Source organism: Narcine bancroftii, chromosome 1 (genome assembly GCF_036971445.1).
Source record: "Narcine bancroftii isolate sNarBan1 chromosome 1, sNarBan1.hap1, whole genome shotgun sequence".
Taxonomy (NCBI): domain Eukaryota; kingdom Metazoa; phylum Chordata; class Chondrichthyes; order Torpediniformes; family Narcinidae; genus Narcine; species Narcine bancroftii.
In genome coordinates, this window is record NC_091469.1 from 238,025,061 (window position 1) to 238,036,535 (window position 11,475).

The window sequence follows — 11,475 nt, forward strand, 5'->3', positions numbered from 1 at the left end:
ACATCCATACAACCATATAACCATTTACGGAGCGGAAACAGGTCATGTTGGCCTTGAGTCCGCACCGGTTCACTGATTTTGTGCACCTTCTTCAGGCATTGGTCCCGGTAGATCTTCATTCAATAACGATGGGCAAATTCAATGCGGGAATCAGTCTAGAACATGATTCTGGTAACTTCTGATCTTTAGTAACTTGATTCAACATGCCTCCATATTCATTAGATAAATCATCATAAAAAAATTTATAAAATTCCACAGGGAATCCATCGTCCCCTGGGGACTTTCCGTTTGGCATTTCCTGAATAACTTCCTTAATTTCAAAATCCGTAAATGGAGATTCCAATTCGTGAACATCAATTCCATCTAATACCGGTAACTTTAATTTAGATAAGTAAGAATCAATAAAACCATTATCCTGTTGCCCCTCAGAAATATATAATTTTTGATAAAATGAATAAAATTGGTCATTAATTTCCTGAGGCTTATGTTATTATTGAATTCTTCTTAACAGCATTAATAGTCCGACACATCTATTCAGCTTTCATTTGCCAAGTACCTTATGAGCTCTTTCCCCCAACTCATAATAACGTTGTTTAGATCGATTAATTAAGTGCTCAAACTGATGTTTGTAAAGTATTATAACACAACTTCAACCTCTCCAATGCAATTTTTTAACTTCAGTTACCCGTTTCTGAAAGTCCTTCTCTAACTCAGCAATCTTATTTTCTAACTCTAAACTATCTGCCATATATTGTTTATTAACTTTCGTAGAATAACTAATGATCTGCCCTCTCAAATAAGCTTTCAAAGCATCCCATATTACAAAATGACTACCCACAGAATTTACATTTTCAGTCAGAAATAAAGAAATCTGCTCTTTAACAAAAGTAACAAACTCTGTTTTTATCAATAGCATTACATACCCACACTCCTGTTCGGCTCCGAATCATGGGTCCTCTACCGGCACCACCTACGGCTCCTAGAACGCTTCCACCAGCGTTGTCTCCGCTCCATCCTCAACATCCATTGGAGCGCTCACACCCCTAACGTCGAGGTACTCGAGATGGCAGAGGTCGACAGCATCGAGTCCACGCTGCTGAAGATCCAGCTGCGCTGGATGGGTCACGTCTCCAGAATGGAGGACCATCGCCTTCCCAAGATCGTATTATATGGCGAGCTCTCCACTGGCCACCGTGACAGAGGTGCACCAAAGAAAAGGTACAAGGACTGCCTAAAGAAATCTCTTGGTGCCTGCCACATTGACCACCGCCAGTGGGCTGATAACGCCTCAAACCGTGCATCTTGGCGCCTCACAGTTTGGCGGGCAGCAGCCTCCTTTGAAGAAGACCGCAGAGCCCACCTCACTGACAAAAGGCAAAGGAGGAAAAACCCAACACCCAACCCCAACCAACCAATTTTCCCTTGCAACCGCTGCAATCGTGTCTGCCTGTCCCGCATCGGACTGGTCAGCCACAAACGAGCCTGCAGCTGACGTGGACTTTTTTACCCCCTCCATAAATCTTCGTCCGCGAAGCCAAGCCAAAGAAAGAAGACATTAAACCTCCATCTAAACGACGGACACACTGCCTCCGAATTTTCACAAGAAAAAAGTAATAATGAATGATCTGATATAACTCTACTTTTATATTCAGCTCGTAATACTCTACCTTGTAAATCTGCTGATACCAAAAATAAATCAATTCTAGAAAACGAATCATGTCTCGAATAAAAAGAAAAATCCTTCCCTGTAGGGTTAACCTTTCTCCAAATATCCACCAAATTTAAATCTTTCATTAACGCATTAATTTATGTTGCCATCTTTGATTTCCTTATACTCTTTGGGTTTCTATCCAATAAAGCATCAAGAACACAATTAAAATCACCACTAACTAAAACATTTTCATTAGCTTGAGTTAACAATAAAACCAGCCCATCAAAGTCAGTCACTCGGAGCTGCAGCCAAATACAGCAGAAGACTTTAAGTAGAATAAAGCCTGTTGTTCAGTCTTGACGAATCTTGTGTCTGCTTACTGTCACCACAGTGCATCACAGGTTACCACCTGAAAGGTGAGTTAGTGATTTTAAATCCGCTCCTGTCGCCGACCTCAAGGCAGAGGGTTCACCTGAAAGGGCCTTATACGAGCAAGCCAATTAACCTAATGTCAGTTCTGTTACACAATCATTTGGTTAAACCAAAATATGTCAGTGTCAATCATTCCATTGCAAGGTTCAACATCAAATTTCTACTTGAATGGTCTTGACTCACATCCCTTCCTTGCAGAAATCATTCAAATTCACTTGATAACAGTGTAAGTATATTCTTTGGAATGAGCAGCTTAAATGTACAACCATGACTCCAATTCACTCAAAAGTGTGGACAAGTGGAACTGAAAATATACAATAAAACCTCTGCCTTTGAGGGAGAATTATCATAAATAATTCAACCAAGGGTCCCCAGTCCAGGTTTTCAAATGCTTCATAAACACTCAAAATTTAAACGGAAAACAACAATCAAGTTGAAATACTGATCCATTCATGTTCTTAAACATAATTTCAGCAGATACATTTGTGTTGATATCAACGATGGTAAATACATCCCAAACAGAAACAATCTGCTCCACCATTCAAATAAAAGAAAACCCACTGCCATATCTCCACCACTTATTCCAGTACATTACAATCTATTAATTTCAGTCTTTCATGTACTCAAAGAGGTACTTCTGCAGGCAGCGAAGTTTCATAATCCTCCAGGTGAAAGAAATGTGCCATCAACTCAACCCTCAAATGATACAATGCTCTCCAACTCTGAACTTTATAGAGGAACATTATCTTATGAATGTATCCCAGAACCAAAAATGCTTTTGTGACAATAACCTCTCATTTTTTGTAAAATTTAGTTTGCAGGTCCATTCCAATCAAACTCTTCCTTTTCAGCTTCTCTAAACAGTAAAAAATAAACTAAACTGATGGGGATATCCGAACTTGAAGGCATTTTCTCCAAGGTCCAAAGAAAGCAGCTGACGGGGGGGGGGAGGGTCACACATCATTCCTCCCATGACCCTTGCTGCAAACTCCTCACGGTCATTGGAGGAGCAGCTTCCAGGACGTTGAAAAGAACGGGCCTCCGCGGATGTTCCAGGCCATTCAGCCCACCTGTTGAATGGCAGCCAAATCTTCGGAAGGCGTCCTCTTTCACGTTCGCAACTCGGATGCCTTGGCTTAGCGCCAACAAAACTTAATGCGGACCCCCCCCCCCCCCCCATGAAAAATGCCAGCGTTCTCTGAAGGATCGTCCCCTCCTGCTGCGCAAGACAAATGACGGTGGCGATCCCTCCGGGGCTCCTTCCCCCAAACCGCTGGGCTGGCTCTCGCAGCGGCCGGAACACGATACTGTCATCGGATTAAATGAAGCTGCGGGGCAGAACCCCCACAAACCCCGACCCCCAACCTTTTTTGTTCCGCCAAATGCAGCCGTCGCTTCCTCAATCGTGAAATCCCAGGTTGGGACTTCTGTTGAGAAACTGGGGCTTGCTCTTTAAACCCTCTTGGGGGCCGGGGAGCTTTCTCACCGGGCATTCTGTCTCTGTTTCCGTCCCCCCCGTCCCCCCACAAGACGGTCACGTAAATTTAACCGGCTCAACCCCAAGGCAAGAAAAGGAGCGCAACATTCGGGCTGGTGGGTCAGCGCGAAACCATTCGGAAATCTCGGGACGCTACCTTCCCGCACATCCACGCCACTCCAGTGGGAAGGGTGGGGGGTCCCATCGGTCCCGTTCCCAACGAGGGCCTGGAATAGTCAATGAAGTCACTATAATGCTACAAACTGTCAGTGAAATGAGGACCCCCCCCCCCGTAGAAACAGATTCAACTGTCAGCAATAACTCATTACTCACCCACCCCATCAAACGGGGGTTAAACCCCATCCCCCCAGGAGGAACTGCAAGTAAAACTACACACGCCAAGACTTGGAAAGAGACACATCAGGTGGACACGCGTTTTTAAAAAAAAATAATAGCCTTCCAGGTTGGTCGTAAAATGAAAGAGAGACGCGCACCGACCTGTTTATTCTGCAGGTGCTGGGGGGGGTAGGTGGGTGGGTGCGAGCCCTGGTTCTTGGCTCCGAGCATGCAACTCTTGCTGGACACTGGGCTCTCCAGCTTGGACCAGAGGCCGCGCAGCCGCCGACACCAGCTCAGAGGGTATCTTTTTTTTGTTACAAAATGTTCCGAGTCACAGAGTCGCGCGGCGGAAATCCCCGGGAAAAAAGGCGTTGATTGACAGCATCGTGGCCAATCAGCAAAGAGCGCACTCAAACGGCCACACAAAGGGCTGGCGGGGGGAGGCGGAGCTCGTTCAGGGAATGGACAGTTTGGTGCTGGAAAAGATACACCGCGTGCACATGGAGACAAAATGAACAATCAATGCAATGATTGGCCCATTCAACTGCATTATTTTCTAGTCCTAAATTTATAATGGAGGAAAGAAAATCAAAGTTAAATTCGCCTCCACCCTGAAAAATAAGTTCCACCACTCCACTAATAGCATTGATACACGCATAATGGGGCCCCTTTTCAAACGAAGTTGAAGACTACCTTAATTCATTCCTCAAATAATGAGACTCTCAAAACTGGAACCAGAACAAAATCCTGACTCGTGGTCGCTGCTGGCTGCCATTACACAAAAAAGGGGCCCGTGTAGCGGGTTGTGCGTGAGGCTGGGAGCTCGTTTCCTGCTTTACTTTGAATTCCGCGACGCAGACTTTAAGGCTGCGTCCTGGCCTGTCCCGTACACTCCAGAGCTGATGTCACGTGCGCACTTTTCTGGTCTGGGCTGGAAGGGAAGGTCCTACGATGCCATCACTGCTGCCGCTGCCCTGCCGACCGCATGTGACGAGACCGACCGGTTTGCCATTATAACTATACACCCAAATATTAAGTGCTCTTCATGGGGGTCAGGTGCAAAATTTTTTGTTCTGGTGCTATCAATCAAAATAAAAATGAGAAAGAATCAAAATCCATTTTAACATTTAGGGTGTCCGACAATCGGTTTACACGCAACCCGAGCAGGTCATTTTAATCCAAACAAACATTTCCCCAGATGAGCATTCCAGTCAAATCCCATCAACCTCAAAGACTCAGACCAGACTCAGACATGAGGTAGCTGCACGAACTGCAGTGCATGGTGTACTGCACTCCTGTCCCAAGGACTTGCATGCAGCTCCTTCCAGATTAGATCCAATTTAACTTCCTGCTCATACCCCAAACTACTGCCATTATCTTCCAAGTCCTTTCACAAGACACTGCGTATAAATTACTTTCCTTTTCCTAACATATCCTAATTTCAAAGTATCATCTTCCAAAAGCATCAGCTACAATATTCCAAATTTCAATCTCTTTAATCCAACAAATCAAACTCTGTTACTGCTGCTTTATGTAGCTTTAATATGTTGATAAAACAGATAAACATTTTGCATAGCTTCACATTAAGATTTTCATAACGATGAATAACAAAGCATTTACTGGATAATGATACAAAAGATATGTAGAAATAGCTTAAAGAAACCCACAAACTTTAAAGAGATGCACCTAAAAATTTCTCATGCTCACACTTCCTTCACATGTTGAGGAATAACAAGCAAGCAGATATTACAACATACTGCGTCAGAGTCGGTGTGGTAACACTACAAACAATGTGGCTCTCTTAAAGAGACAAGCACAGAATTAACTAAGAATCACAACACGAGATTTTAACCTTTACCCAAAATTCCATTTTACTGGTCTAATTTGCCACCTCACTTCACTTTGGACAAAATGCACACCAATAACCTTTTCTTTGTGAATAAAGTTCCATGATCAGTACTGTTCAGTCATAAACTTTCTCAGCTCCTGACCAACTGAAATTGTTTGGTTTCATCATTCTCTGAAGTTCTGATTGTGTTGTCGCCCATTCTCCTACACGAGAACACTAAATGTTGCTTCATGTCAGAATGAAGTTTTGTGAACTCATATCTCCACTATTTTAGGAATGCTGTTTGAGGACAGCCTTGGTCAACAGAGTGCCTGGGACAACAATGTTGGCAACAGTTCTACAAAGTTGTGTAATAACTCATTGATATAGAGAGAGTGATGAGCATTATGAACTTCCATTGAGAGAGGTTGGAAGCTGATGGAAAATTGAAAAAATGGAACAAACGTGTGACAGTTTCTTTACCATCAGACTCTTGATCAGACTTCTCATTTGTAAAAAAATAATCTCTCCATTTCACAAACCTGAACTCGCTCAGAAAATAAATGATAACACTATAGCTCAGTAAAATAAACAATAATTTCTCACAGGAAGTGTTGCAGATGTGTAACGATCAGCCTCTAGTCCTTGGGGAACACACAAGGTTTAAAAGGAGAGCTTACTGCAATCAGACGAAGGGCTGCCAACAGGAAATCGGGTGATATGATCATGTGATGATGCCTGGTCATTTGACATTAGAGCTCAGAATTATAGATCGCAGCATTTTTTTCCAAATCTGAGTTGAGAATCTTAATTTCTAGTTTCACATCAGAAGTTCCAAAGAAGTGGGGAGACATCTGTGAGATTGCTTCAGGTCAGATCTCAGATTTATTGTCAGAGTACATACATGGCATCACACACTGAGATTCCTTTTTCCTGCGAGTGCAGCAGAATTACCACTAACTGGTAAATTTTTAAAAAACTGTAGACAGCGTGAACATGTAAACAAATACAGAACTGTAAACAGATAACCAATGTACAATACAGAGAGAACAAAAAAAGTAACATGCACAAGTAAGAGTCCTTAAATGATTGAGTTTGTCCTTGAGGAGTCTGATGGTGGAGGGGTAGCAGCTGTTCCTGAACCTGATCATGTGAGTCTTGTGGCACCTAGACTTTCCTGCTGGTAGCAGCGAGAACAGAGCAAGTGCTGGGTGGTGTGGGTCTTTGATGATTGCTGCTGCCCTCTGATGGCATCATTCCCTGTAGATGTACTCAATAGTGGGGAGGGTTTTGCCTGTAATGTCCAGGGCTGTGTCCACTACCTTTTGGAGGGATTTACACTCAGGGATATTGGTATTCCCAGACCAGACTATGATGCAGCCAGACAGCACACTTACCACCACACCTCTGTCGAAATTTCCCAGGGTTTCTGGTATAATTCAAAACTTCCGCAAACTCCTGAGGAAGTAGAGGCACTGATGTGCTTCCTTTTTGATGGCATTGGTGTGTTGGGTCCAGGAAAGATCCTCCAAGATAATGACTCCCAAGAACGTAAATTGTCACACCCTCTCCACCTCTGATCCCCCAATGATCACTGGATTGTACACATCTGGTTTTCCCTTCCTGAAGTCAACAATCAGCTCCTTGATTTTGGTGATACTGAGTGCAAGGTTGTTGTTGGTGCACCATTCGGCCAAGTTTACCATCTCCCTCTCTATGCTGACTTATCAACCCTTTTTATACTGTGGTATCGTCAGTGAATTTGTAGATGGTGTTATTGTCAAGCTGAGCCATGCAGTCATAAATCTAAAGTCTAAAGTGAGTAGAGCAGGGGGCTAAAAATGCAGCCCTATGTTGAATCATTAATCCTATTTTTGAAAACTGCCAGTGTCTGTCGAGCTCGAAAATCACATATGTAGCATTTTCACAAATTATCTGATGACTGCTGAGGGATAAGAACCATTAAGAACCGCAGTGCACATGAAGTGAACCTTCTTCAGAGGGAAAACAGAAATTGATGTGATATTCAACAGATCAGAGAACATCTCTGGAGCAAGGAATAGAATTTATGTTTCAGGTCAATGCTCCTTTGCTGAAACATTCCCCTCTTCCAGAGCTACAAAGTAGAGCAAGCAGATGATGAGATCAATTAATGTTTCCATTGATTGAAAGTTATTAAATTGTTAAAGATTCCAGTGAGCCACGTGTCAAGTGCTGAAAGGTTTGTTTCATTGATTAACGTTCTTCAGTTGCTCTCAGACAACGAAGTTCACCATGACAGGGAAAACCAGGGAAAACTCCACACAAGTAGCACCAGAGGATGGGGTGAAAAAGAGAAGCCTCTGGCACTCCTGCAGGCTCTGCAGCTGCACAGGCCCCATTCGAGCCATTGGCAACCCAAGCTCTAGATCTAAAGTCCCAACATGATCAAGTAGGTGTCAACACCCAATGGCCTTCAGGGCCCATTCTTGTTGAGGCAGCATCTCTCCGAGCAGCCTTGCCTTCTGTCAAATTATTATCAAGCAACTCCAGGCAATTTAGAACCATAGATCGATAGAATATTACGCCCTTCTAAAATGTGCTGAACAATTTTTCTGCACCCTGTCCATTGCCCTCCATACCTCTCCCATCCATGTACCGGTCCAAATTCTTCTTAAATGTTCAAATTGAACCCGCATTTACTATTTCAGCAGGCAGCTCATTCCACACTCCCACCAGTCTCTGTGTGAAGAAATTCCCCCATATGTTCCCTCTAAACTTTTCTCCTTTAACCCTTAACCTATGTCCTCTGGTTTGTTTCTCATTTACCCTGTCTATCCCCCACATAATTTTAAATACCTCTATCAAATCTCCCCTCATTCTCCTTCGCTCCAGGCAATAAAGTCCTACCTGTTTAACCTTTCCCTCTAACTCAGTTCCTGAAGTCACTGTAACATCCAAGTAAACCTTGTCTACACAACTTTCAATCTTATTGATATCTTTCCTGTAATTCGGTGACCAAAACTGCAGACAATACTCCAAATCTGGCCTCACCAATACAACTTTACCATATCATCCCAACTCCTGTACTTAATACTTTGATTATGAAGACCAATAGGTCAAAAGCTCTCTTTACAACCCTATCTACCTTCAGGGAATTATGTATTCACAGTATAACTCTGTTCTACCACACTCCTCAATGCCCTACTAGTTACCATACGTGTCCTTTCTTGGTTTGTCCTTCCAAAATGCAACCCCTCACACTTGTCTGCATTAAATTCCATCGGCCATTTTTCAGCCCATTTTTTCCAGCTGGTCCAGATCCCTCCACAAGCTTTGAAAATGTTTCTCGCTTCCACAACACCTCCAATCTTAGCGTCACATGCAAACGTGATGACCCAATTCACCATGGTATCATCCAGATCATTGATGTAGATAGATGACAAACAACAATTATCTCAGCACTGATCCCTGAGACATGCTAATAGTCACATGCCTCCAGTCTGAGAAGCTATCATCTACTTCTCAAGTTTCTCCCATCTAGGCAATGTCAAACCCATTTAACTATCTCACACCGAGTGTCTGAACCTTTCTGACTAACCTCCCATGTGGACCTTGTCCATGTGGACAACATCCACAGCCTTTCTTTCATCAATTTTCCTCGTAGACTCCTCAAAAAACTATAAAACTGGTTAAACATGACCTACCACATACAAAGCCCTAATCAGTCCCTGGCTATGCAAATAATTGTATATCTGATCTCTTAGAACTCTTTCTATTAGTTTAACTACTACTGAGTCAGGCTCATGGGTTCGGAGCCTTCTTTAAACAATGGAACAAATGTGAACTACCCTCCAATCCTTCAGCACCTCACCCGTGGCTAAGAATATTTTATACATGTCTGCCAGAATCCATGCAATTTCTACCTCCAGGTCCAAGGGAATACCTTGTCAGGTCCTGGGGATGTATCGACCCTTACTTGCTTTAAACCAGCAACCACCTTCTCCTCTTTAATTTGTGTCAATTCCATGACTTCATTGCTTTCATTCCTTACTTTCCTATACTTCATGCCAACTTACCGATGCAAAAAGAAGCATTTAAGATCTCCCCCATCTCTTTTAGCTCTATACAAAGCAGACAACTCAGATCTTCAGGAGGACTAATTTGTCCCTTACTCTCTTTTTGTTCTTAATATATTGTACCTGTTGAAACCTTGATGATTTCCCTTCACATTGTCTGCCAAAGCAACCTCATGTCTTCTGTTAGCCTTCCTGAGGGTTTTCTTGCATTCTTCATACTCAAGTACCTCAATTTCCCCATGTTGCCCATACCTGCGATACACCTCCCTCTCCTTCCTAATCCTATCCCCAATATCCCTCAAAAACCAAGGTTCCCTGTGCCTGTAAACTTTGCCTTTAATCCTGACAGAAACATGCAAACTCTGTACTCTCAAAATTTCACCTTCTAAGGTCTTCCACTTACCTCACACATCCTTGGCCAACATCAACGAATCCCAATCCATGCATGCTAGATCATTTCACATTTGTTCAAAGTTGGCCTTTCTTCAATTTAGAATCTCAATCCAAGGTCATAATTATTCAAATTAGATGCTATCAGTTTTTTTTAACTGATATATGTGACATTAAATGATGGTATGGCTTGATCATCCCTGTTACTTTTCTAATCCTCAACTGAACAGAGCCGTTTTTCAGTCTCTGAAATGAAAAAAGAACAAGAATAAAGTTATCTCAGGAATCTGAAAATAGCAAGCACAAGCTTCACTGAGCCAGTAGTGGCTCTGCAGGGGACTGGGAGCATATTTACCAGAGGACACATTAATGGCAACAGTGCAACAGAAAAAATTAGAGAATTAATGCAATAATGTACAGATAAACTTGACACAAATGATGCAAAAGTATTTTTCATGGCTTTCCAATGTACAGAGTTTTATTGTGAATAAAGTTTATTTTTTGAAAAAAAAGCAGTGGCCCAGAAGGTGACACTTTCTCTCCTGAGTCAGAAAGTTATAGATTTGCATTACTCTCCAAATTCCTAAGCGTATAAGCTTAAGGCCTTTTTATGTTGCAAGGCCGCATTAAATGTGGCTCAATAAAAAAAAAGATGGGTTTACTTTTTTTACAGAGAAGGCCTATAAAGTGGATCCAGCGTTGGTTTAATACTGAGAAGCGTCTGGAGCCGTCCTCCGGAGCTGAGGGAGGTGGGGCGAGAGGTGCAATAGCGCCACCTGTTGTCGTGACAGCATCCATACGAGCCGAGAAGGGAAAGCAGCCTACGCCCGAAATGGCGACCAAAGAGCAGGTAAGAGCACTGATGGAGATCTGTTCAAGGAGACTTAGGATTCAGGCGGAGACCTGCGCAATGTAATTAGCTATATTCCGGCATATGCAATGTTTCATCTTGTATTCATATGTGTGAGTTCTTAGGCAACACATGGAGGAAGGAAAAGGTTCTTTACTTTAAAGTTGTTGTATACAGCACCAGGAGGCAGGTCATGAGCCTGCAAGCCTCCATTACAGATCTTGTATACACTCTCTTGCTCTGTCAGCTCCTCCTGGCAGCCAAGTCTAACCAAACGGGAGCAATAATCATTAAGGCATTGCTAGTTGCATTGCAACCATGATCTCTATCATTACATCTCCCTTTCTTAAAACAAAAGTAACTTACATTTAACTAACATGTTCTCTTTGTATAACTCTGCAATTTTAACTTTAGCACCAAGAAATTACATTTTCATTATTATCAACATTG

At 42.7% G+C, this 11,475-nt stretch overlaps 1 protein-coding gene across 14 annotated transcripts in view; it reads right to left on the reverse strand.

Annotated features, from left to right (window-relative positions):
• Positions 1–5,650, reverse strand: part of LOC138740513 (casein kinase I) — a 488,373-nt gene extending 482,723 nt beyond the window's left edge. For 3 of the 14 annotated variants that reach the window (XM_069893357.1, XM_069893268.1, XM_069893364.1), the window contains exon 1: positions 4,059–4,236. The gene's annotated coding sequence lies outside the window, so the exon portion shown is untranslated. Of the gene's footprint in view, positions 1–4,058; positions 4,239–4,592; positions 4,783–5,566 lie in introns of those variants that run through there. The other 11 variants (XM_069893314.1, XM_069893340.1, XM_069893289.1 and 8 more) reach the window with 10 other exon arrangements.
• Between the last annotated feature and the right edge of the window lie 5,825 nt (positions 5,651–11,475).